Source organism: Marmota monax, unplaced genomic scaffold (assembly GCF_021218885.2).
Source record: "Marmota monax isolate L192 unplaced genomic scaffold, Marmota_monax_Labrador192_F-V1.1 WCK01_AAM20220418_F8-fsc00048, whole genome shotgun sequence".
NCBI lineage: Eukaryota > Metazoa > Chordata > Mammalia > Rodentia > Sciuridae > Marmota > Marmota monax.
Window position 1 is genome coordinate 1,823,595 of NW_026694895.1, and position 26,066 is coordinate 1,849,660.

Below are 26,066 nucleotides of genomic sequence, written 5' to 3' on the forward strand. Positions count from 1 at the left end.
ATGCCAAACAACTGTTTCTGATTGCATACCCAAACACCCTAATTATAGTATTTTTTAAAAATTGTCAATAGTTCTAAAAGTGATTTAGAGAAAACCTCTTTAAACACAATGAAATTAAACACATACTTTGCACATGTGTGGTCACTGTGCTTTGAGAATTTGAGGCCTTTTGAAATCAGCAGTGATGAATAAATGGATAGAGCAGCAGAGATTGAGAGAAGAAAAGTGGGGATTCCCTCCTCTGACAACCTTATAACTGAAAGCAGGGGAAACAATTATTAGTCCCCCTCTGAGAATGAGTTATTTTGTTCTGAGATATGCAAGATAATCACTTCTATAGTTGTAATCTTTTTCCAGAAAATACTGAAAATCATTAAAATCCCTCTCTTCCTTTGGTGCCAAAGTTTCATAAACATGATGATCTGTGATTCAGGCTTTTTCATAATTATACCTTGCTATATTTTGCAATACTGATAAAGTACTTTATTTCAATAAAACCGTAACTAGACCATACATGATTGTTAGGCTCCATATCAATTGTCCCTCATTAATGTTGCAGAAAAGCGATTAGCATTTTGAGGCAAACAAGGTGTACTTAGTTAGTGGGACATGACCCTGCTGTCACTAAATTATATCTATGATTAATGATCTCCTCCGTTTAAAGTCTGAATCATAATAAATAGATTATAAGTGAAAACTGGGGGATGGATAGAGAAATGTGGGAAAGATGAACCTTAAGACTTGAATCGTACATGCCATTGTTCAATATTGAATTCAGCTCATCGTGCAATTGACCTCAAGGTTGATGCTCAAATTTCCAAGGCAGTGGTTTTCAACCCTGACCACACATAAAAATCACCTGGGGAGCTTTTTAAAAACTCTAGTGTATGGGTCCCACCTCAGACTAATTAAATTCTCTGGAGGTGAGATCTGGGCACTATGAGGTTTTCAAAGTATAAATGCCATAATAGCCACATTTAAGACATGAAATTGGAGTCAGGAAAAAAAATAGAAAACCCAGAGATCTAAACATGTTATGATAAAGATTTTTGGTTAGGATTCTCTAAATTACATTAGCACAATGAAAATTATGTTTCTGTCACATACTAATTAGTCCAGAATTTTTACGTATAAGTTTCTAGGCATTTATTCATTATTGCAAATATCATCTTGTTCTTTGAAAGGTAATTTTATTTCATTTTAACTAATCCATTATAGTCACAGGCAAATTTGAGAATGGTGAAGCCTCCAAAGTTAAAGAGAGCTGCTTTGTCCTATGGACATGTGTATCTGTATGTAAACTCACACACCTGAGTTTAAATAAATCTGATTTAGGAGCCATCCAACCTAATAGCAATAGGTTTGTAAGGAAAGAAGAGAAAGGGCAAAAGAAGAAAAAGGGCAAGGGAAGAACAAAATAAAGGAAAGGAAGATTGGAATAGAACCAAATATGATTGTTCACTTTAACCCCTAACTCTCCAATGCAAAGCTTCTCTTGATGTCTGCCTTCTCTTTCATTCATCTCTCCATCCATCTCTTTAACAAATATCCTAACATTTCCTACAGTTGGTGAATTGCTAATATACTCAATGTAGTAGTTTCACAAAGATGACAAATTGGATTCATAAATAAGTCAATAATTTCTAGTCAAAGTTCTAAGCAACTCACATTGATACAAAACTAGAATTTGGTTTTCTTTCTGTTAAAAGGATAAATTTTATCTTGAATGACTGTGAAAGATTTTCCTTTAGCTGTTGAGAAAAAGTGCATGGGGCGACGGTGGAAGAGTTTGAATCACCCTCCAGGACCTAGTACAGATCACTGATTTGGAGACAATCTTGTTGCTCTACTTCTTGAAGTTCTAGTGAAGAAATTGATTGATATGTGCTTATTAAATATATTCATTTTATTATTACATCTTCTCACCTTAGTAATGCTACCTGTTAAACTTAGTGTATTCAATCCTTTCAGCTCAGACATTAGTATGTTTTGTGATATTAATTTTTGTGACAATGGAAGTTATGAGATTTTTTTAGTGCTTATATTCAATCAGTTCTTTATATTTTTTGCTCAATATCAGGCAGTTAGTGTGGTTTTGAACTCTCTTATGAATGAATTATTGACTTTGATTGAGTTATTTCAGATAAATAAATATCTGTACAGAGATTTAGATTTCTTCAAACATATAAACCACTTCAGGTCCTTCTAGTATATCTTAGAAATAGTAATAAGATGAAAACAAAAAAAAATCTTTATTTTCTAAAAATCCTTTATAGTGACTACTCAGAAAAAAAAATGTGAAGCCTTCATTTAATTCAGTGAAACAGAAAAGTTGATCATATAGTTAGTTCATTACTAATTTTATGTTGTAGGCATTTAATCACAAGTCCTCACATATTTGGAATATATTAACTTTGAAAATTATGGAATAAATTCTTAGGCATATTGGAAAGGTAAATACAATGGTGATATGTGTTATATAAATATGTGCATAAATATGTAGGTAGAAATAGGATTTGGAAATGGCTGGACTGGTGCATTATCTTATCGGTTATAAAATTTTTCTTTAGATTCTTAACTTGCTGCCAAATTTTGTGCTTAGTTGGAGAGAGTTTCATATGATTTTTTGTATGTTTATTTATGGTATTTTTTCACTAAAAATGCATCATTACCTTAGCAGCTGCTGCACCACATGGAGCAGCATGTGTGCATTTAAAAGAGATCCAGAGCACCTTCCCCCAGAAACCCAGAGCCAATATGCTTTGGGAAATCTACAGCAGGACTCAGATTTCACCAGCAAGATAATGTACAATTTAGATATTTTTACAGGGATTTTTTTTTCCAATAATAATTTTCTATACCATTTCTTCTTTCCTAAGTTTTCTGTTTAAAAATACTGTTTCAAAAAAAGGAAAAATATATAAAAGTTAATGCATAAGGAACGAAAGCTTAAAATACATTCTCTTCTTTGGTTGGGGCCATTTTGGAAGAATCTTAGGACTGTTTCTACTTAACAACAAAACATAAGAGAGAAAAAAATATAGAAATGGATTATGGTGTATTTTTCATGAATGAGTCTTCCCGTGTTTTGTATAATTAAGTCTGCACCTTCTTATTTCATGTGGTGTGTCTGTGTGTGTGTGTGTGTGTGTGTGTGTGTGAGAGAGAGAGAGAGAGAGAGAACAGAAGAGAATGGAGGGGAGGGGAGCAAAGGTGGGGTGTCCGGTCATTCCAAGTCTTAGTCCGTCCTCTGACTAGGTGCTCCAGCTCCTATTCCCATTTGCATGCATCTTTTGAAAACCTAATTTCAGTACCAGCCCCAAATCTATATGCTGAATTCTATGACTCTTCTCTTTGAGAATTTTCTAGATAATCTTTCAGTAACACATTTTCAAGGCTACCACTCAGTTCAGAATAAAGAGACAATAGAGTAATGCTGACACTTGGTTCCTGTTAGAAACGGAATGTTTGTGACCTCCAAAGTTGATATTTTGAATCCCAAATTCCCAATGTGCTCGTAGTTAGAGATGGTGCTTTTGGGAAGTACTTAGTTTTATAGAAGGTCATGAGGCTGGGGGGTCTCTATAATGGGATTAACATCCTTTTATGAAGAGACAACAGAGAGCACCACCAGAAAGCTAGTGTAATTCCCCCTCCCAGATACCCCCATATGACCAATCAGTAAGAAGGCTGCCCTCTGTAGGACCCTCACACGAACCCAACCATATACTGGCACTGTGATCTCAGACTACTAGCCTCCAGAACTGTGAGAAAATCGATTTATTTCTTATAAGGATCCCAATATGACATTTTGTTATGACAGTCAAAGCTGACTAAAAGAGACCTCAGAGAGCCAGTAGGAAGTGGTAAGGATGAGGAACAAGGGAGGGTGTGGCTGGTCTCCACTCAGCTTCAGCTGTTTGTGAGGCATATAGAAAGATGAATTCAAATGTGTCACATCAATTTTAAAGAAAACATGGGAATCCAGATTTAAACATGAAGCATTAATTTTACAAATTTGTCATTAATTCAAGTCTTGATTTATTTAAAGAACATCGTGCATAACTGTGGGGCTGATTTGACTCACAGGGCATGGGTAAATGTTACTAGCCTTTGGTTTGTAGCATCAGAAAAAAAGAATCCACTAAAATTCTATGACTGTATGTCACTGTGAATTTCAAAGGGCAGAAGCTAATAGACTGGTTTGATTGAATTAAACACACACAGAGACAACTCTGAGCAAAGGGATCATGAACATGGATTTGGGATCTGGCTCAGCCATGTATAAACAGAGTGGACCAGTACTGCCACCATCTGTGCCCCAGAAAGGTCTAGACTTTCTCCCCCAAAGATAGCCTTCTCGCCCTTCATGAGAGCAGCTCTCTACTAAATAATTCATTTTGTTTCAATCATGGCCAATATAGTACACCAGATCACCATCAGGCCTGAATTTTGTCCTAGCTAGCCCTTCACAAAGCTTTCCAAGATTGAAATCTGCCAAGTTCACATTAAAGTTGGAATTGGAGGAACTGGAATGGCTCTTGGTTCAGTCTGTGCTCCAAGCGGCAGCACTGTAGCAAAAAGCAAGGGCCAAAAAGCCAGTAGAACTGTGCAGTAGAGGTGCCAGAGATACAGTCAAGCTAGAGCCAAGGATCAGGGACTTGGAAATCTGCTACAAAAACTGGAGTTGTGGCTGCAGGCCACAGGGTAAGCTGACATAATTCTGCTGGATAACCTCTGCCCAGAGCTGCTGTCATCAGGCCTGGATTTTTGTGTCCTGGCTTTTTCTTAGTGGCATCTCAGTGGCTCAGCTCTCTACAGGTAGAAAGCATAAGCTTTTTATATCTGCTCTTCAGCTCTTTCTTAACACACATTTGTCTGAGACTATTTTAGTCAACATTTTCACTGCTGTGACTAAAGGACCTGAGCAGCACAATTGTAGAAGAGGAGAAGTTTGAAGTCTCACAGTTTCAGAGGTCTCAATCCATAGACAGCAGGCTCCACTCCTCGATGCTCAAGGTGAGGCAGAACATCATGGTGGGAGAGTGTGGCAGAGGGAAGCAGCTCACATGGTGATCAGGAAGCAGAAAGAGAGACTTCTCTTGTCAGCTACAAAAAATATACCCCATTGCCACACCCCCAGTGAACCATGCCTTCCAGCCACAGCCAACCTGCCTCCAGTTACCACTAAATTAATCTCATCAGGGATAACTCACTGGTTTGGTTAAGGCTATATAACCCAATCGTTTCTCCTCCAAACCTTCCTATGTTGTGTCACAATACTTGTAAAGCAATTTGCAAGTATCTAATATATAATGGTATAGAGTAAACATTTCCATTCAGAAGATTAGGGACATAGAAAGAAGGGATAGAACCAAAACACCAAAATCCAGCTGGGCAAACAAGCTCTGTAACTCCACATCTGGCATCTGGAGCACATGGCATCATGATGGTCTCTCCAAAGGGCTTGTGTAGCTCCACCCCTGTGGCCTCATTGGTTGCAGTCCAAATGGCCTTCCTGTTGGCTTGTCTCTGCTCAATTCCTGCAGCTTTCCTAGGTCAATGTCCCACTTTACAGGCATTTTCTTAATCTCAGAGGTCTCCACTGCAGCTTTGGATTCCTCAAATTGCCACACTTTGCCTTCTCAGGGGGTGCCTACAGGGAATCCAGACAATACCTTGTCTGGCCTCCAAGACTTTGTTTTGGAATCTTGGTCAAAGCCTCCATGACCCCCTAACTTCAACATTCTGCATTCATGTAAAACCAATACCATGTGGTTGACACCAAGGTCTGCCACCATCTCAAGCATTAGCCAAGCCTATAGTGACCCCGGCTGCACAGCCTCTGAATGCCTGGATAGTTGAGCATGTTGAAAAAAGACCCCCACAATCCAATAATCTTGTGCATGAAGGGTACCCTACTCATCTCAAGATAACTTTCACTTTTACTCCCTTGAGCTTGAGATGGGTGTGGTCTTGCCAATTCCTGAGATGCCCTCAAGTCATCTTTTTTATTGTCTCTTTAGCATTTCTTTAGTGGCGGTAATGTCTAATAATTGCAACTTCCTTAGCCCTAGTTTTATCCTTTCCTTTCAAGTCCACATTTTCCAAATATTTCTGGTCTGCTTTCTGCTCCTGATTATAACAATAAATTTCTCTAAAAACCACTCACAATATCCATGCCAATACTTGAATGCTATGCTGCCTATACATTTCTTCCACCAGATTAAGAAGTCTATCACTTTTAAAATCAGCTCTTAAAATCAGACAGAATGTCTCAGGACCTGGGCAAAATGCAGACAACTTCTCAATCAGAATATAATTCAAATGGCCTCTACTCCAAATTCTTATAGAGCCCTCCTTTTCTGAATCCTCTTGAGCACTGTCTTCAATATCCATGGTCCTATTGGTATTCTGGTCTTCTGAGCTCCCACCAGCATCAGCCATTAAGATCCGCTTGCTTACAACAACCTAAAGCATTTCCAGCTTGCATTCCTAAACATCTTAAAATTCTTCCCACCAATCTCAAAAATCTCAAAAAGCTTCTGGCCACATGGTTTGGTTAGTCACACTGACCCCACTTCTTAGTACCAATTTTTATTTTAGTCAGCTTTTCCACTGCTGTGACTAAAAGACCCAACCAGAACAACTACAGAGGAGGAAAAGTTTGTTTAAGGGCTGACAGTTTCAGAGGTCTCAGTCCATAATACAACCAATTCCATTCCCAAGAGGCTTCAGGTGAGGCTGAACACCATGGAGGAAGAGTGTGGCAGAGGGAAGTGGCTCACATGATGATCAGAAAGCAGAGAGACTCCACTCTCCAGATACAAAATATACACCCCAAAGCCACAACCCCAATGCCTACCTCCTCCAGCCACACCTTACTAGCCTTCAGTTACCACTCAGTCAATCCGTATCAGGAAATCATTCACTAACTGGGTTAAGACCCCCACAACCCAATAATTTCTCCTCCAGATCTTCTTGCATTGTCTAGCACATGAGCTTTTGGAGGACACCTCACATCCAAACCATAACAGAGACACACAGCATTGAGAGTAGATGGTCTTTTGGACATACTAGCCTATTGTCTTCTGAGTTAGGACTAAAGATTCTGTCTTTGGACTCACAGAGAACTTCAGGTTTTGATTCACTTAGTTTAGGCCCTCATAGATTTTCTTGCACTGTCATCAATTGAAATTGATTTCCATGTATGTGTAAGTTTATCAGGATGAACCCAAATACTATATATAATCATTAAGCTATAATAAAAAATAAAAATAAATTTAAAAATTTGCTTGCACTGAGTTTCACTTTACTATAAAACCCTTTGACTTCATCAAAGTTAACTAGGAGAGTCCGAAAATTAACTGAGTCTGAAAAATGCTGTCAAATATAATTTTCATTAGCTCATTGAAAGTTCATTTTGTAAAGTTTGAGGAAAAAAATAAAATCTATTCAAATTCAGTGAACTGATCACTTTTGCCCAGGCTATAAAGAAGTTTAATGAATAAACTAAAATTTTTAGCAGAGAGCTCTTTCATTTTTTTAATTTTGTTTTTCCCCCAAATACAAGAAAATTGGGAACTCACTACAAACACAGAGTTGATATAAAAAATTATTTAGCAATCTTTTACACAAATATATGTAAGACTCCAAATTGATACTCTAGGATAAAAGACCCCTCTTCCATGTGAGTCTTAAAATACAAATCAAGTGTATAGCTCTTGCATCATTAATATTAACTTCTGTGCCTTCCCAGTAATTGTGATACTGTTATTCAAGCATTTCCCACACTCCACTCCCCAAGTCAAAGCTGGAACTAACTTCAGCTTTGATTGTATCATCTTCTCATCTGATTTTAAGTTCTCCTTCTTTTTAAAATTGGAGAAGCTAGATGGCTTGACTAGAATCTGACTTTATTTTCTACATGTCTTAGAAATAATAATTTCTTCTTATTTCTCTTTTGCAAGGAAAAAACACGGATGAAACTGTCTTCTTCAAATGATGGTGCACCCCTATTACAAAGCGAAAAATCAAAAAACTGCCCTTAACATTTGCCTATCTCCTATTGCCAAGCTTGTATACCTGGAAGTTAGTTCCTGAACCTGTTTCTTTATCTATTAAATGAAAATAGCATTACTCTCACTGGGTAGTTGTAAGTTTTAAATGAAACATTATAGGTGTATTTAATTGTAAAGTCATTATTCAAGGGTGAAATGTTCATTTGTTCATTTTAAAGAGGTGGAGCTGAGACTCAAAGAACCTGGTGGAATCTTGGACCTGTGTCCCATCTTACTTATCTGTAACCTTAGTCACTTAACTTCTCCAAACCCCAGGCTTCTTACTGGAAAATTAAAACTAAACTTCCTACAGCCCTATGCACATTAATTGAAAGCACTCTTCAAAGAAAATCATTATTAAGTCCCTGGAAGATTCCAGTTCAAGTAAGTATAATTATTTTTATTCAAATTATCTGCTATTAATCCATTTTCAATATGCATGATGAATAATAGCATGCTATGTTTAAATTAGTTATAAAGATGTATTTTTTTTAAAGTGAAGATTATTGCTCACTTAAAGAGGTTCTAAGCACATGTGGTGACTTGGGAGGCTGAGGCAGGAGGATCTGAATTTGAGGACAGCCTCAGTAATTTAGGGAGAACTTCAGCAACTTCCTGTCTAAAAATAAAAAAAATAAAGGTGGCAGGAAATCTAGCTCAGTAGTAGAGTATTCCTGAGTTCAATTCTCAATACAAAATTAAAAAAAAAAAAAGTTCTAATGCAAACATGTGAGGTTAATAGTTACTTAGTAAATCTGATCTTTTAAAATGACTATAGGCCTCAGTATTGTAACAATGTAAACATACAGAAAATATAGTTGTTAATATAATTAATAGTAGCCTTATACCTCTAGAGTTGCTCCTGAAATAATAATGGGCTACAAGTATAGTCTCCATTTTTCCAAGTATGTGACAAAACTGTGAACTTTGTGATATTAAATTATGTAACTGCTAATAGTTGCTAACCACTAGATCAACTCATCATTCAACCACACATCCGTCCTCACCCCCAATTTAACTTACACAAATATACATCATCTTTCTGTTCTCTGCAGTCAGAATGCCCCTACTTTTCATCTTCTTAACAAAAGACTATGGGAAGATAAAAGGAAATTCAGAGTACTGGAACACATATGTTGAAACCATCTTTATTTGCACTAAACTTTATCCAAACTCAGTGGTTTACAGATGATTAAGTACTTAATCTATGTTTCAAAGCCCTAAAAATTTGTTTCTAAACATTTAGTTCCACTGCACAAATGTCAGTCATACAAATTTGCCTGCATGTATATACACAGACATATACAGATAAGTATTACACATGGGTATGTTTGTATGTCTACACATATGTAAACACGTATATATACACATGTATACATGTATATATACACACAGTCTGTTAAATCCAGAATAAATTATTGTTTCTATGTATAATAGCTCAAAAAAAAAAACCTTTTAAAAAAAGCAGTAGGAGAACAAGAAATAGTATACTTAGAGCAATAATTGATAAGGTTGAACTGTGGCCAGAGTCCTGGTGTCCAGGGCCTAGATCTTATTATTTATCACACAGCATGACCAAAAAATTAAGGGTAGGGGAGGGAGGGAATGAAAGGCCCTCCTGGGAGGGCAGACAAAACCAGCCATTGATTGAACTGTATCTGATTGTTCACTGTCCCGTGCACCTGTGCTGTTTCCCACCCCTTTCCAAACCTCCTTGCTCCTGAGGGCTGAACAGTGCTCATCTTGCAAACAATATCCAAATTGAGATCAGAAGAAAGACAAAAAGCTAAATTTATCCTAACACTTTCTTCGTTCCAAGCTTCTACTTTCCTGTGACGCACAAATGTCATTTTTGATAAAGGGGAAAAAAAAAGCTATTTTCAATAATGAAAAATGGATTCCCCTTCCTACCAATAACAGTACAACTGCATCCCACAGAAGTATCGCTTATGGAACTACAAGCAGGAAGGCAGATGTCATTGTGTCCTCTCATCTGTGCTTATTTTTCACAGAGCTTTCTCAGCAAAGACAGAAAATAGGAGTGGGGGAAGATAGCTCCAGCCTGATTGGGAATGATTGTATAAAGAGTCTCTCAAGAAGTGTTTTATTTTCTTTGAAAAAGAGAAAGATGGCTTTCAATGAAATAGCTTTTATGATTCTAAATTTAAATACAATTCCTATCATACAAGATCCAAAAAATGTATCTGGTTTGACAAAAAACATGTTTGAAGAGTCACAACAAATTGACTTGAGGTGATTGTTGTTACCGACCTGGAGTTACACTCTTGCATTTAGACCAAGCAAACTAACTAGATCATTAGCACACTATAAAATGAGTATATATCATATTAAGAAAAACATTACATCTGTGCACAGGACTACTTGACCCAAACCTGGAAGCCCCCCAAATAAGTACACAAATAAATTATATCTGCTAGGATGTCTTAATGTCAGCCTTGTGTGAAGAGAAAAGAAAATTAAACTTCATGGTTGAGCCATCATCAGTTGTGTTTTAGGAAGAGTTTTGGAGACAAACACACTTGTGTGAATTGAGATATCAACTTCCTGAAACTAATTTATTCACTAAAATATAGTAATATCTATGAGGATTGTTGGGAATAGCACATAAGTTAATAAATATGTTAAGTGTCAGGCACATTGTAAGCATTAAGCAAATTACGGTTTTCCTATTATTGTGGTTACTATTTTTGTCACAATATTACTAATGATCATAATATTACTAATAATATTAGTTTTATATCATTAGCTTATATAATTACAAGTAAGGTTACAATTTATTTTGCGGTGCTAGAATCAAACCTAGGACCTTATATATGCCAGACGAGTGCTCTAGCACTAAGCCACATCTCTAACTTGAGATTACAATATTATATTATGATGATTTTTTTTTTTTTTTGTGGTGCTGGGGATTGAACCCAGGGCCTTGTGCATGCAAGGCAAACACTCTACCAACTGAGCTATATCCCCAGCCCTATTATGATGATTTTTACATGCATTGTAAAGATCTAGTTTGACTCTGCAATGTTTTCAAATATAGAACTCCTGGTACAATTCTTCTGATCCTTGAAAAATATTTCAAGGAACAAAAACTAAATATAATGAATAAGAAATAATTTTGGGGTTGCCAGTATTAAAGAAGGCTAGATTATTCTAATAGAATAAGTAAAGCACCAAAGCCTGTAATTTCTCCCTGAAAAGACAGAGTGGAGAGAGAAGGAAATAGTCAGTGATGTGTAAAAAGAAAATCTCCACTCTCGGTTACCCCTTATTCAGTCTATTTCATGCAGCCATGCTTGAGGACACAAAAGGCGACCTGGAGGTTGGTGGTAAAATATGTTTCTGCTCCTCGGAGAAGCAGTTAACTCAACAGGCTGTGAACAGACTCCCAGGTCCTCAGAGAACAGGAACACACTTGACTGTGTTCTTGACATGGGCAAATGAGAGGACATGCACCCAGAGAGCAAGAATGAAGACCAGCCTAGAAGAAAAGAGGCCCCATTCTGCCTGTCCCAGGAACTCTTTCTGCACTGGCCCTCACAAAAATAGGCTTTTGCACTCCTCCTGATTAAATTCTATAGGCTAACAGTGTAATGACAAGGGCTTTACCTTATTATTACTTCCATTTTGAAGATGAGATGTTAAAGTAACCTGCCTAAAGTTATACCCAGACTGCTGAAGATTTAGGGTTGCAGCCCAGATACACAGTGCAAGTGTGGGGTTATGTGGTCTGGACTCTTAATCTCATTCATTTGCCTTCCTTGGGCATAAGCAGTGAGAGGCAGAGCTGCAAAGAATTGGATGCTGACAAATGGTTGCATCTACAAAGTTTTTACATGAACTCAGTGTAATATGAAGACAGGATATAGAGCATGACTGGAAATACCCATATTATAGTAGCATCCCCTAATCTAAGATCACAAACCTGGAGATAAGAATTTTTTTCACATTCCAGGTAAGAATTTGTAAGCTAAAAATGCACATATACAATGTAGCCTTGGTTAAACAAAATATCAAGTTAGAAGCTTCTTGAGACCAAAAATCCCAGTAAAATATGCTGTATAAGTCTTCATGGCAGAGAGCTTACAGGTATTTTTGAATGGATTGAAAAACCATACAAGACTTTGAAGAAAAAAGCCTGTTGACTGTATAATTTACATAATATTTTATATTTCTATGATTCTATAGAAAACTTCCCAAAACTTTCCCTAGCTTTCTTTAATATTGTTTTGAGCTCTCATTAAAATATAAAAAGGTGAAAGAAATCTCTTGAGAATAGCTCTTTTGCAATTTAAATGATTCTTATTAAGCAAACCTGGAGAAGAAAGTCTATTTTATTATTTTTAAAAAATAATCAAATCATAGTACTTAATCAATGACCCATTATGTCAAAAATGTTTTAAAATGTCAACTGAATTAATAGACTATGCTATCAATTCACATGGCAACATTAAGATTTTAGCATGAAGTGCCAAATTAAGGAATCATTTCAAAGATTTTTTTTCATCATATTGAGAATAACAATGATGAAGAGAAAGAGTTAATATTGTCTTGGACTTATAAATGACTCCCTTTTAGGATGCATTATTTTGACAAGAATCATGGTATGATAAGAGCCAGAGACCAAGGTCAAAATGACAGATTACTTACTGTAAACTACCTGTCAGGGGGCTGTCTACAGAAGCAGACATTCCTATTCACAATATCCAGTTGCTAGTTGGAAAGGTTAACGTCCTTTTAAACAAACTAGTTAACTATCCACCAGAGGGGGGAAAAAACAAGAACTTCCTGACAAAATCAATCTGAGCTTCAAAAACAGTTTCATGCTGTATATTAGGAGAAAAATGATTTGTTATTTTTAAATATTTAGCTGACAGATTGTTTATCTTTGATCACAGATCTGTATCTGCTGTTTAGCTCATAAAACTAAAAATATTCACTTATTTGGCACATTCTTCTGGTGAAATTATTGGCAGGAATTTCAAATTAGGTAGAAATCTTATGCTTGAAACGCAAAGGTGGGTTGCATTTGGTTTTTTGTTGTTGTTTTTTGGGGGTTTTGTTTTGCTTTGTTTTATTGTTCTGTTGTTTGGGGGGGATTTTTGATTGTTGTTCATTTCTTCATTACAGAAAGTTTAAAAGGCACCAGCAAAAGGTAAAGTATGGTGAGCAGAAAAAATCTAATAATTGTCAGCTTATTTAGTCATTTGGTGAACTTGTATATAATGCTTTTTTTGTTTTTTTCTTTTTAAGGAGCAGGTATAAGCCAAGATCTCTCATCCTTTACACTATTTTTTTAATTAGTTTTTTTTTAACGTACTTGGCAGTCATATGAATCAAGGAAATGAACACTACAAAAAAAAAGTGTTTTTTTAGTGGTTCTTTCATCTTCATTGCAAATTGAAGCCCACACATAAACCATGTCAGAGTTTTCAAGTCTATTTTCTTCAAGAGAGAGACAAATTCTAGCTCTCTTTTAAATAATCACTTAGTTCATACCAACCATAAGTAATACATGGTGGTGAAGAATAGAAGCTGCACCTTTCCTACTAGAAACTCTTCACAGCACTGAATTCCAGATTAATGGCTCCATGGAGCCAGAGAATATTCCATGTCTGTAGGTTAATTCTAGCAAACCTGAAAGATGCATTTATATTTTCTTGTTACCTAAATTAACCAACTCCCTATACTTCTGTTTACATGTTGAGACGTCCCATCCTCCCTACTTTATTCATGTTGGCACTGATTAATGTAATCTCATAGGATACAATCCTTAGATTATCTGTTAGCTTACTATTCCTATAACCTTATGGTATTCTATTTACAGAGCACCCACCCACAAAAATAGCAGCTGTCACTCTCTCCTTGCCCTTCTTTAAGAATTCCTCATCCCTATCATTGGAACTATTGTGGAAAATATGGCTTTCTTAGAAAATATTTATATTTATAATTTGAAAAAGAGAGGGATTGTGCAAAACACTAATAGCGTTGAGACCTGACCTAACCATAGCTAAACTGTTTTTTTTTTTCCCCCACTACAAAACCTCTCAGAGCTTTCAACAAATAATGTTCAGTTAATTACGTGAGGGGAGTCTCAAGGTAGGGTCTGTGCATGGTGAGTTAGTTGACTTGCCCACCTGCTTAAAAATTGTATCATTCCAAATGTCCTTTACATTTTCACTTTGCGGAGGATCCACACCTTACCTCTACCCTCCTCTGAAATATTTTGTTTTCAAAACTCAAAACTTTGGGAATGTAAGGAGATTGATTGGTCATTTTTATACCTTAATGTGATTTAGTTGGATAAAGCCCAGTTGTACAAAATTACACTGGTGCTGATCTATACCAATACTGGTGTAGAAGGAAAGGAGGAATATGGTTTTAGAGCATTGTGCACCAGAATGTGTGCATTTCTGGGTATGGGTGACAGCAGGAGGGCCTGCATGCCTGGGGCTGTGGTTCAGGTTGTGCTGAGTTGCTTTAGGTTTAGTTGGAGTTTGTGAAGAAAGTGATAGGAAAGTAAATATAAAATGTGACTCAAAAACAGGCTTGTTTTCCACAAATACATCCATCTTTCTCCCACATAACCAGCATTTCTGCTCTCAAATTTTTATCTAATTAAATTCTGGGACTTCTGGATATAAATGTAGCTACAATTGAGTTGAATATGCTAAAAGTGGCAATATGGAGCCTACTTTCCATTATTTGAAAACTATTTCTAGGACAAAAATTTTCCAAGTTTCAAAACATGAGCTTGTAGGTAAGTGCATTTTTAAAATATAATCTATTGCAATATGTAGTCTACTTAGGGTTTTTTTTTTTTTCAGTCAAAGAGTTATTTTTCCTAAACTAAATTAACAAATCCATCATCCTAAGTGTGGGAATGTAATTACTAGTCATGGAAATATGTGTGGTCTTGAGGTTTTTATTAGCACTTTTCATTGGGGAACTCAAGCTATTGCCAAACTTCAAATGACATGGAGCTCCAGAAATATTTAGTATCTCTTCTGTAAGATTATAAAATGATCCTGAGAGAAGATTATGTGTGGTACTCTGGCTTAAGTAAAAACAAACTAAACTAAAATCTTCATCATAGGCAATTATAATGTTAATCATCAGAACTGGTTCTATTAAGAGGTAGCTACATCCACAATCAGAATAAAACGCATGTTTCCTGATAGAAGACCATGTTGATTATATTTTATTATTTTCTGTATTATCTGTGCTTTGGCAATGGAGCCTTGCTAAATGGGGAGAGATTGCCAGTTCCCCCAGGGATAGCCCCAACTCTTTGAGTAAAGGACTGGCCTCTGGGCTCATCTTTCATTTGCACACTAACCAATCCAGAGCCCACAATTCCCCACATCTCTTCTATCAGGTTTTTACATTCCAAGCCAATAAATATTACCTCTGTCCTAATCATTGCAGCAACTGATGTTAGAAAACTCAAGACAGGTCCTACACCCACTGACATTATTCAAACTAGCAATCCTAAGTCTACTGACCCTGCCTTGCATTCCTTCCCACTGAAATCACAATAAAATCTCTTACCGATGCTTTTCTCCCACTTCCACTGCCACCCATCTGCCTCTGGTGCTTCCCTGCATGGCCCTACATGGTGTTCTGTGCTCCCTCCTCTTTAGAACTGTGAATAACTACTACATTTTCAGCAATCGTCTCCTGATCCATTGATCTCACCATACCTGAACAATAGCAAACCCTACATTTTAAAACAAAGACTTTGAAATCATATGAAGGACAAACACCTGAGGTGGTCTACATTTTTAAATACCTAGAAATAAGAGAGGGAGAGGTATACCTCTGCAGATGGTGGTCAAATTAACCCCTTTATTCAAGTATCTCTTTTAACCTCACATTAGTCCGTCTACTCACTGGGAGATGTGAACTTCAATTCATTTGTGAAATGAGAGATTTGAACTAGAAAATTTCTAAGTCCTTCCAGATATGTATATAATCTCTTAGTGTTTAAGCTCATATCTATTTTGTTAACAAAATTCCCTTGTTATCTCTCTACCAATCTAAGGCATGATGGTAATATTACTTTGTCTATTGCCAATTTTGTCACTGAACTAGATTTCCTCTATGGCATGTGCCAGGTTTTATTTATTCTACTGTTCCTACCACCTGTTGTGTTGTACATGTGAAAATAGGAGTTCAACAACAAGCACAAGGCTTGACTGAATCCAAATACAATGAGCTTCCTATTCCATAGAAGTAGATGAGCATTATACTAAGATTACAAAAGCCTCCCTTTGAAGTTAAATATCAAAAATTCTATGCTGACACACAATTCAAGCTTTTCCTGTTTAATAAATGGTTGGATATTTTTTTAAACGAATGAATTGATCACTGTCAATAGAAATATTCTCAACAACTAAGAGAAGTCAAATGAGGAGGCTTTTAGAAATTTTTATTTCTGGTTGCTTTGTTTCTTTTTTTCAACATAACTGATTATTGGTTTGCAGTATTATTTCAGAGGTTGATTTAAATTTTTTCACCCACTAAAAAGCAACAATGGACATTTTTAATTTTATATAAAAATGAAAAAATATTAATCTGAAGCCATGCCAAAAAGGCAAACAAAAAGAGCAGCTTTTAATTAAATCCAAGGGGATAGAAGTCTTAGTACATTTTTTTTCATTTCTCTTCATTCCCCTCCCAGCCACTAGCTCAGTGTTGCATTGTAACTGTTCTACTGATTTACATTTTTCTCTCTTCAGAAAGAAGAATATTAAAAATCACAATAGTATACATTTTAGAAGAAAATTTTAATTACTAATTCATAAAAAATGTAATATTCATACACCAAGTATGTTACATGGTCTAAATTAAAATATTAAGTTGAATTTGCTCTGGGGAATTTTAATGCCAGGTAATATAGGGAAATGGATACGTGGGTGTTTTTGATGTCCTGTAAGAGGAAATTCCAAGTTTCAGCAGGTGAATCCATTTCAGAATCTCACTTAATTAATCCTTATTTGGAGGAGACCTGTTTTCTAGAAATGAGATCTACATAAATAAAGTCAATCTCAGACTGTTCTTGACTCTGGCCACCAAAGATCTGGAGGGGATTTCAAGCCTCTTTCTTGGAGAAACTCCTCCCCTCGTTTATCATCAGGAATTTAGACACATAAGTTAAAAAGAGAATAGAAAAGTGAATTTGTTAAAACTAAGTCTAGATGTTCTTATGATTTTCTTTGTGTAACTGATTTGAAATCTGAGTCTTCTTATCCCTAGATTCCACTTAGCATGAAGATAGTAGTTATTGAAATAAGAAGACATTGATCAATCACCAATCAGTTTTAGTTGTCTTAATTTTTTACTAAGCACACCATGAAAATTAGAAATTATCTGATAAGTATTCCTAAATACAACTCAAATAACTTGAACAGAATCAAAATCTAAAGAAAACTTTTACGAATACAATGTTTCTGTTATAAGCAAGGTTGATGATTGAGAATTTTATTCAAATGACTTCTATTTAAATTACTAAAAAATATATACAACAAAAAATGAGAGATCATGTGGCAAGAGCATCTCTATAAAAATGAAAGAAAATATTCTCTCTAATTGTAATCATGTCATCAACATCGTCATTTTCAACTATCAGATAGTACAAATGCATTGTTTTTTTCTATTATTTTCTAACCTACCTAATCCCTATGCAAAATGAATTCTCATAATATTTTTAAATCAATGTATGTATTTTCCTAATTCAGTGGTAAGAAACCCTGTATATAAAGTACACCAATAGGCTAAACCAAAAGAAGTCATATCATCTATTCAATGCATGCTGGAAAATCCCTTGGAGAATATAGATTTTTTTTATTTTGTTTGTATGCAAAATTAGAAATGAAATGATTTTATTATAATTTGAAATACTTTAAAACAAAAATTTATCATGCTCAGTGGAAATATTTTAGAAGTATTCCTTTAATCTATGTTTCCTAGCAAAGTGGCTTGGCATAATAAACAAAAATAGGACCTATTTGTAGTAATAAACATGTTTCTGGTTCATCCCGTCCTGTAATGCTCTATGTCATTCTCCTATCAAAAGCCGCCATACTCATCCCAAGTTTGAGTATGGTATTTGAGCTTTTGGCTTTAGTGACTGCCAAGGTCCCCTGGCATGTCATATGGGCCAGTCCATGTGTTATGGACTAGTCTTTCCCTATTGCTGGGTCTTCTGCAGTAATACTTGGAAGCTACTCTCAGTAGGTATGGACATGACCTAAGTGTCTGAGCCCTTGATGCCAGGATCACTATTGCCCATGACAGCTCCTGATGTTGCCAGACCTACCACCACTCACCAGAGCTCCTATCAGCGCTTTCCAAGCAGGCACCATCACTGCTTGGGTCACAGGGTGCTGGGAGCCATTAGCCAAGTAGGTATGACAATTTCCTTGCCAGCATACCCCATGTTGCAGTGACATTACTTGTAGATGACCTTGCTCAAGGACCAGGGCGGTTTAGGGTGTTCCCGGTTTAGGATAATTGGGTTTAGGGCGTTCCAGTTTAGGGCGTTCCAGGTTTAAGATTATTCCTGCTGGGAATAGGGCGTATCCTGCTGCCTGAGTTCCCCTTGAGTTCTCACGGGATTCAGACAGTATTTTTTGGGAGACAGAAGCCCAGTGGATGTGGATTTGGGCAGAGAACGTGGATTTCCCCAGAACGTGATTGTAGACGGGTGGTGTGAATTCGGGAATAAAGAGTTGCTGTTTGAATCTACAAGCTGTGTGGTGGCTCATGATTGTGTGCCCAGCCAGACTGCGGCATTTGTGCCCAGCCAGACTGCGGCAACAGGGCACCACTCCCCTGCTCTCTAGCAGTTGCAAGAACATCTCTCTGCAATTTTTCAATTCATCATTAAATGATTTACACTACTCTGATTTGAACAGAGTAGTTTTCTGTGAGAAAACAATATTTACTGGTGATCAATGATCTAGTGATGGAAAATGCAAACAGCAACAAAAATGAGACTTTGATTTACCTAATGAATTATAAAATGATACATTTCTTTTGGAGTCCAAATATTTTTCAGGAATCACAATACTCATACTTTTTAATTCCAGCAATTCCATTTTGGGGCATTATTCCTAAAGAAAAAATGCAATGAGTAGAAAAAGTTGAAAAATGAGGATGTTCATCACAGCATTGTTTATAATTGTGAAAAGTAAAAACAAACACTTAAAAATAGGAGAACAATTACATTAATTCTGAATGCATGATTAAGACAATTATGGCTCAATGGATAAATATAGAGATTGGACATAATAAGCAGATGAAGAACATACTCACATCTCTCTACTATCGTCCACATGAATATGTAAAGACTTAAGGAAATATATAGAAATTTTATTTGTTACTTTAATAGGGTTGTAGGAATAGTTTTTTTCTCTTCTTTCAGCTTTTGTGGAATTGCTGTTTTATTTTGTAAATTATGACTTTAAATAAAGTAAAAGACAAATGACTACATATAATTTTTAATAAATTATATACCTTCAGAATTGTTAGTAGCGCTAAAGTTAGTACTTTATGAACAATTGGCAAGTTGCCAACTTGATAAGAAGTTCTAATCTCTCCCAATCTAATATCACTGAAGTCTGGCTGAATGGTTTTTGAGCTCCCTGCTGAATTTCTTAACTTTATGACCAGTTAAATTTTATTCAAAAAAAGCCAAAGCTCTTGGTCAGGAAGGAGGCACACAGATCCTCCTCCACAGCCTTTGTCTGGATATCTCTGCATCTCAGCCGGAAAGGAACAGCCCCCACAATTGTGAATCACCTTCTCAGCTTCTGATGAAAAGTCAGCTTGAAATACTACTGTTGTAAACTATATCACGGAGCTGTTGGGGATGTTTAAATCACACTACCCCAAAGGAAAGGAGGATTGAAGGAGAGCAGAGCGATAATGTGATGTTTCAAATGACATCAGGATCACTTTAAGAGGAGATTTGTGGCTTTTGCTGCCAAAGGCTTTTTTGGAGCCCCAGGAACTGGAAACAGAAGGACCCACGTCAGGTTCAGGATCAAGGGAAGAATTGTCTGTGGCAGTCACAGGGAAAAGCTGCGTGAGGGCCTCTGCTCTCACTCCTGGAGTATCATGCTTCATTTAAACAGTACAGACTCCAGAGTGCCTACATGGATAGTGTAACTGTCCCCAAGAGCTGATAGGTGAACATCAGGGCACTACAGAGCTTGGCCAGCAGGATCAGCAATCATTCTGAGAAGATCATCAGGCCGGGGTGACTGCTGGGTGTCTACATCCTATCCCCTCCTTTTAGGTCTGGCTATTTTTTAAGCTTTGTGATTTGGGAAAAAGTCTCTTAAGTCTTTGTGACTCTCTGTTTCCTTACCTTCTACTACAGAATCAAGCCTAGAAAATTTCTAAGACTTTGTTCAACTCCAAAATCTTCTAAGTCTCCTGTACAAAATGACACAAGTATTCTAGGTCTTGCTTGCAAAGTTCCTACTACCAGCCACTACCACTCACCATGATGCTGCTCTTACTGATGTTTGAATGTTTTTACTGGGTCCTTTCTTCTAATTTGAGCTGAAACTTGTACTCAGGTCATGTCTTCCATTTGTCCAGAGGATGTAATAGTGAATGTTAAATAAAGTCTTGTTTGAGGGGGAAAAGGGGGTGGGGTGAGTTATTAACATATTCTTGCTTCCTCACATACTAAATACTGGAAGTCAAAAAGAAGAGAGCCACGGCTGAAAAGCTGGCTCTTCCTTTGTCTGTCTGGGAAATGTTACTGGGTTCCCTAGGAAGCAGATTCTGAGCCAGAGATCAGTGTGAGAACAGCATATTAGGGCAGCTTCTCAGGATGAATACCCTTAGATGAAAGGTAGGAAGTTGGATGGGGCAGAGGGAGAAAGATGATGCGCTGGTGTTTTGTCCCACAGAGGTCTCAGCCCATCCCATGAGGAAGACCTAGAATGAGATGACCCCTTAGAATTGTTCCAAGTGAGGGAAAGGAACATTCATATTTTCCTTTACATCTTCCATCACGTGAGCAGCTCCTAGGAAGAGGCCTCCAAGGGTGTTCCCAGAAAGACCTGAAAGATGAAGGACTTCAGTGGGAAGAGCACCCAGGAGTTGAGAGAAGGAGAGAGTAAGTGCTGGGACACTGGCTAGACCAGGGCAGTCAGCATTAACTGTCTAATGGGGAGGCACTTTCCATACCACCCTAATTGTTTCTTTACACAGAAATAACTGTTTACTGTTTTCACGCTGCCTCCAATTCAGACAGTAATTCTGTGAAATGCGAATGTTATTGCCTCTAAATAACAACCATCAGATGAGTTTTTTCAAGTGTATGGAAAGTGTCTGCTGGAGTCTCCCAGAACTAAAGGAAGGAATTTGAAAGTTCAGGGATATAGCAGATTTGGATTGTCACAATTATGAACTGTGTAAGTTCATAGGATAAACCATTGATGACTACTATTATTGTGATCATTATTACCCTCAGCCTGCTGTGACCTGGAAAACTGGATTATAGAAATACTGTTAACTTTTCCAATAGCCACTACCTTCTTCTTACTCATTTTTGTTTATTTTTTATCTAAAGCCTCAGTACTTTTCCATATAAGATGTGAAATCCTGTGTTTCTGAAAATTATATTTTCTGTAATATACTGAACATTTTAAACGTTATATTTGCCCCTTGTTACAGATCGAATGTTTGTGTCCCCCAAAATTCATACATTGAATCGTAATTCCCAATGTGACGATATTCAGGTATAATAAGTTTAGATGAAGTCATCAGGATGGGGCCCCATGAGAATAGTGCCGTTGTAAGAAGAGAGATCATAGTGCTCCCTCCCTCTCTGCCTTGTGATAAAGCAGTAGGAAGGTCATCTGTGGGTCATCTTCCCAGACTCCAAAATAGTGATAAATTTATGTCTATTTTTATGCTATCCCAACTGTAGTGTTTTGTTATAGTCACCCAAGCAGACAAATATATCCCTGAGAATATAAGAAAGAAAGAAAGAAAGAATTTCATCTTTTGATTTGGGTCTATCATTCTCATATGATGAGGGTTTTTTTATTCCTTATTCTGATATCTAGACAATCACTCATTATTCTTAGCTGTTTTATTATTCACTATTCTTAGCTGCTTTACTCCAAGTCTACCTTTGTAAGCCTACCTTTAATGTTTTCATCAGAGTTTTCAAAGAGATAGTGGGTTATGAAGATTTTCCTTTAGCATGGCAACAAAACAGTCATATATGTTTAATGAAAGGCTATTGTCTGTCTTAAAACGTGTAATTTCAGTGACTGTCCCTTGTCATCTAAAATAGAAGCTTCCAACTTGTTTTCAGTAACAAAACTTTATTGAAATAAAATCTGTTTCAAAGTAATCAAATAAAAATAAATAGAAGCGGAGTTAATGGGATTCGATATGGGGATATGGCAGGGACCCAGGTCTTGTCTTCTTCACCTTCTCTGTAGCACCTGCCTCCAGGAGACCCCTGAGCTGTTCCTTTGAACATCCCAAGCTCTTTGGTTTGCACCAAGAAAACCACTGCATAAAATCTTGTAAGACATTTTGTCAAATGTGTCACTAAAATCAAGGCACTGCCTTCTTCCCAATTTGCCCATATCTATCTCTTTCTATCTATCTTTCTCTCATGGTACATGGTGACTTTCTAATTAGTTGTCATGGTAAGCCTGTGCTGATTCAGAGTAATAATCACTTTCTTTTGTAAATGCTCACATAACACTTTATTCCAGATTATAGTAGGAAGGAATGTCAAGATTGTTGTTCTCTAGTTTCCAGAGTCCACATTTTCAACACTAGGAGGAAAAAAAAACAAAAAAAACTCCAGTCTCTGACACCTCTTCTGTTCTCTACCTGTAACACCTGTGAGTTCTTTGTGAATTCCGGTGTATAATTAATTTATTCAGGGCAATGGTTCTCAAAGATGACTGCACATTAGAATCCTCCAAGGAGGTTTTTAAAAATGCCCCTGTCTGGGTCCTCACCTCAGGCCAATTAAATCAGAATCTTTGCAAGTATTTTTAAAACCTTCTCTTATGATTCTAATATGCAGCCAGGGTTGAGAACTAGTGATCTAGGCTTGGCTTAAATGCATTTTAAATACTTACATGTTCTTTTGCTATCCATTTTCTTTCCATGAGTTTTAGTCTTTCTGTTCCTCATTTTTTCATTGGAGATGGTTCTCCATAATTCAGAAGATAAAAGTGAAATCCAAGTTAAGCATTTCAACTTTCTTTTAGTCATTTGTTAAACTAACCTTAAGCTCTAACCTATGCTTGGTTGCAAATATAATATAAAACTCTTTTAGTTATTAGCATTTTTCTCACATCATAAAAGTGCCTAGGACATGTTTGAAACTTAACAAATATTAGTTCTTATAGTTTATTAAGCAAAGCAGTATAAACACACTTAAATCCAATACCGAAGTACTTCACACATCTCTCTGGCCACTTTAATTGCTATGTCCTACAACCTGCCTCTGCACAACTGCATACCAGTTTACATATTTCTTTTTGATCCCTAGTTTTCCCATCTGTAAAATGGAACTAACGTTATTAATTCAGTCTACCCAAAAGTCTGTAACTACACAAATAAAAGCTTGACTGATGTTTAGAGATCTTTAGAACAAAGATGCTTTGCTTTATATCAAGCAGAATTATTTCAATATTTAGCATGTTGATATAATTTTCATCACCATCTTAGAAAGCCAGTTTATTTATGTACACAATTAGTGGAACAAAATATGGAATGTGGTGGGCAGTGGTAAACCACAGGCCATTTCTCTAAGAGGAAAGAGACCCATAACTCACAGGAGATGGACTGAGATGTGAAGGTCACTCACTTATTCACAGGAATAAATTATATTATATCATCAAGTAAGTTTCTTCAGCTAGTCATAAAGAAGAATACAGCTAAGTAATTTACTCGCAAATGATGGTTATAAACCACTCACACTCTAACAAATCAAATTACATCATACAAACCACCTAGTCATGCTCACAGGGTGACTGAAGTGAGAGTAGGGAGCAGAGACGCAGCCACTTTGTTAGCTTCTTGGATGCCAACCTTGACTGGCCAGAGGTCTTATGTCAGCAGAGAGAGCCATGGTAGGTGGGAAATACTTACAGAGAGCAAGGGTTTTGAGGAAAAGGGCCATGTGCCAGTTGCTTGTCACCCCTTAGTCTGACATCCTAATGTGACAGATAAGAAACCTGAGAAACTGAGGGCTGAATTCACTGGCCCAGGGATCTGAAGTACCAAGTAGCACAGTCAAAGTTAGAATCTATATGTCTGCCGCCTGAGTACAGGCCTTCTCCCACTACCCGGTTTCTGGCAATAATGGATGATATCATTGGCACACCTCTAGTCTTACCAATGTGCTGGCACATACTTCCACTAGTTGTCTAAGACATTCAATATATTGTCTTTCACCAAAAAAATGATAAGGCAATTTCGCATCACTATTATTGTTCTGATACATTTTTTCTTAACTATAGACAGGTTTTCATTGTCAAAAATTCAAATAATACAGAAATATAAACAGTAAAATGTGAGCCTCCACTGATCTATCTTCTTCTCCCAAAACCTTTCTCAACCAGCAAACCTTTCTCCTCCCTCTGTATGGTTTGGAGACCTTTTAAGAACTTTTCTATGCAGTTATATATATTATAGATGTCCATATACAAATACCGAGCTTTAGGGCTTACTTTTAATGTGGTTGTACTAAACAAACTGCATTGAAACTTTTGTTTTCTCAGCTTCTAATTTCTGTCACCCTTCTACTTTAATATGTAGTATTTTTTTAGTGCTCTGAACTATATTCTCTCCCATTAAGGGGATTCTTCATTTCTTTGAATTATTTATCAGTTTATAATTTTCAACCTGGTCTTTCCCCACATTTCCAAACTGAATATTTTAATTCCTAAAGAAATCAATAGTTAATAAGAAGTACATTTTATTATTGCAAGCTCTAGATTCTTTCCTTTTCAGTAGAATTTCTGGCTGTTCCATTTTATGGGGAATATTAACTCAGATTACTGACTCTAAAACTCACAATGAGACGGATGTTTTCCCCCTGAACTTTAAAGATTATTGTTAAACCTCAAGGAGTATCAATTTATTTTATAACATTTTTCCTAACAGTATGAATTTTAATTCTTCATCTGAAGTATTATAATTAAACCCATTGACCAAAATGGCGGAGGTAATGATATGTGTGTGTGTATGTATACACACACACACACACATTAATGCCATTTATTGTTTACAGTTATCTGGTTGATTTTCTTCTCATTGTACATCCACAATCTTTTATTAATTTCTATAAAGTGAGATGAAAATAAATGAAGCAGTGAGTTGACAACGACTATCTTTTCCCAAGAGTTACATTTTCCAGTTAACAATCCAACTCTAGTAATACTCTACTTTCCGGCTTGTCCCCAGTGCTGCTTATTTGACTCCAAAAAAAGTGGTACTATAATGATATATAATTAATTTAATATAGATATAGATATATAAGCTAAGCCATCACTCTAAAACTAAAAGTGGTAACAATAAACTAGCAACTAGCAGCTCATAACTAGCAATAACTAGTAGGAAAAACCTGTATTTAGAAAGGCATTTTATTACATCTTGCTAAAATTGCTAAAAGTAAAAAATGAACTTATATCCCTCAAAGCCATTGATGTATTCTTTCTCAAATCCTGATCAGCTTGGAACCTTGAAAATACCGTAACAGTTTCCTTATTTTTTTATCATGGGTTACTATATTACTATAGCAGATAATTGTTTAATATTAGAAATTACTTAACTACCAAGTAGAAACTACCATTTAGAACAGAAGTTTCTACATATTTTGTTCTAATATCATCAAAGTAATTTTTAAATTATGCACACCCTAGAACACTTATGACATATAATATTTTCTCATATGATTAATTGTTAAACATGCCATTTCTGGAA

The 26,066-nt window shown here is 36.4% G+C and overlaps 1 protein-coding gene and 1 non-coding gene across 2 annotated transcripts in view; both read right to left on the reverse strand.

Moving 5' to 3' along the window:
• Gpd2 (glycerol-3-phosphate dehydrogenase 2) overlaps window positions 1-26,066 on the reverse strand; it is a 195,388-nt gene that overhangs the window by 12,669 nt on the left and 156,653 nt on the right. The window lies entirely within an intron of this gene.
• Trnaa-ugc (transfer RNA alanine (anticodon UGC)) lies at window positions 10,976-11,049 on the reverse strand. Its single transcript has one exon. It is a non-coding gene; the product is annotated as a tRNA-Ala (tRNA).